Raw genomic sequence first — 2,500 nt, 5'->3', positions numbered from 1 at the left:
TCAGATGAGGTAGGGAATGGTGGGAGTTAATATATTTCACCAAACTCCTGCCTTCAACACTTGACAAAAGAGTCAGGTGTGAGTCATTAGTGCGACAACACCCTGAAGATGGACAAGGTGTGAGTTGTTGAGGTCACACCTCACTAGTCAGATGGTTCTATTCCCAACCGCAGCAGAACGAAAGACGACACTTTTTTAGTTTTTATTTTGAGCTTTTTATGCCTTCATTGGGAAAAGGGCAGTGGAGATGACAACCAGAAAAGTTTGCATGAGGATGATGCGACAGGGCTGGGAAAGTACCCAGACAGTTCTTGAACCTGGGTCCCCATGGGTATGCAAGCCCAAGTGTGGTCGGTTACCCCAGAACATGCTCCTTTAAAGGGGTATGCTACTATTTTGGGGTTTTAGCCATTGTCTTGCTTTAAGACAAGTTAAAAGAGCCATTGACTTTCACTAGCTTAGCGACATGCTCCCTCTTTTAACTTGTCTTAAAGCAAGACAACGGCTTACATGAAAAATAAGACACTTTACCACCTTTATAAACCCTGGCCGACGATTTTAACTGTATTAAACCCCAAAATAGTGGCATACCCCTTTAAGAGCTCCTTGGATAGAGTAACGGAGAAGCGAAACGGGGGATTAGTAATGAGTGCATTCATGTAACTTCATTCCATTACACTTAGCGAACACTGTAATCCAAAGCGACTTACAGTTATTAGGGAGTATTGGTTACAGTCCCTGGAGCAATTTGGGGTTAGGTGCCCTGCTCAAGGGAACCTAAGCAATGGATGAAGGTGTAGGGATAGACCTTCTCCCTTTTGGTCAGGGTGGGATTCGAACCGACAACCCTATGATCCAAAAACAAAATCCCAAGCCATTAGGCCACGGCTGAATTTAGAGAAGGTCTAGCAGTGTGTCCCGTTAAGCCCTCTTGCTCATAATACTGTGAAGCTACTGTCCCCCATTCATTACAAGTTTTATAATGAGAGCACACGCACGGCAGTAATGGGACAGTATGCCCCTGGAGGATCATCGTCATTATTGGGGCTGTGGAACACACACACACACACACACACACGCACACACACACACACACACACACACACACACACACACACACACACACACACACACACACACACACACACACACACACACACACATGCAGGTGCATAGACACGCCCATAAGTGCACTCACTCACCCATATGCAAGCATTCACTCACCCATGTACACACGCGCACACAGTACACACACACTTATGTGCACATGCCATACACACACATACAAATAAACATATGTGCACACTGTACACAAATGCACACACACACACACACGCACACACGCACGCACGCACGCACGCACGCACGCACGCACGCACGCACGCACGCACACACACACACACACACACACACACACACACACACACACACACACACACACACACACACACACACACACACACTTGCAGGGACAGCATACAGCTAAGAGTGAAGAGTGCAAGATAGTTTATGGAAGGTAAAAACACAAACGAAGGTGGATTTCTACAGCAGAGAAGGTATACCCACTGAGACACACAGACAAAAAAGAGGAAGAGGACTGAAACAAACTAAACAAGAAGAAAAAAAAGACAGCAGAATAACAGAGAAAAGCAGACAAAAAAGTAGAAATGCCTGTGCTCTCTCTGTGGTAATGTGAGGGGGAGTTTCTGGGTTCTCTCTCCATCTGTCTGGTGTGTGTGTGTGTGTGTGTGTGTGTGTGTGTGTGTGTGTGTGTGTGTGTGTGTGTGTGTGTGTGTGTGTGTGTGTGTGTGTGTGTGTGTGTGTGTGTGTGTGTGTGTGTGTGTGTGTGTGTGTGTGTGTGTGTGTGTGCCGCGGCGCGTGCATCCATGCGTTTTTTCATGGGAGAGATCAACAAGCCTGAAGTGTTTTTTTTCTGTGTGTGTGAGAGAGTGAAAGAGAGAAAGAGAGGCAGAGAGGGAGAGAGAGAGAGGGAGAGAGAGAGAGAGAGAGAGAGAGAGAGAGAGAGAGAGAGAGAGAGAGAGAGAGAGAGAGAGACAGAGAGAGACACAGAGAGAGACACAGAGAGAGACACAGAGAGAGAGACAGAGAAAGAGAAAGAGAAAGAAACAGAGAGAGATGGACAGAAAGAGCGAGTGTGTTTGTGTATGCTGATGTGTGCCTCAGTCTGTCTGTATTTTTTTTTATCCAGGGAGAGACAAGCAGGCCCAAAGTGAAGCCTGGGACTTTCCAGCTCACGCTCTGCCAGCGAAGCAGAGCAGAGGGTGGGGATGAGTTGGGGTGCGCGGTGGGTGGTGGTGGGTGGATGGTTTTGATAGTGGAGGGTGGGTAGGTGGGTGGAGAGCTCCACTGGGAGGTCTTGAGGGGGTCTGGTAAATATTTTCACAGGAGCAGAAGGAGGGCTCCCCCCTCTAGACAGACCCGCCGCTTCCGCGCTGGGAGACAGGTGCACAGCGGGAGGCCATTTTGTAATGTCATTAAC

At 48.0% G+C, this 2,500-nt stretch overlaps 1 protein-coding gene across 1 annotated transcript in view; it reads right to left on the bottom strand.

The window, feature by feature from the left end:
• Positions 1–2,500, bottom strand: part of dpf1 (double PHD fingers 1) — a 99,250-nt gene that overhangs the window by 4,841 nt on the left and 91,909 nt on the right. The gene's annotated exons all lie outside the window — the stretch shown is intronic.

Source organism: Engraulis encrasicolus, chromosome 8, assembly GCF_034702125.1.
Source record: "Engraulis encrasicolus isolate BLACKSEA-1 chromosome 8, IST_EnEncr_1.0, whole genome shotgun sequence".
NCBI classification, from domain to species: Eukaryota; Metazoa; Chordata; class Actinopteri; order Clupeiformes; family Engraulidae; genus Engraulis; species Engraulis encrasicolus.
The sequence above is the reverse complement of the archived record's forward strand: the minus strand, read 5'-3'. Positions and strand labels throughout refer to the sequence as shown.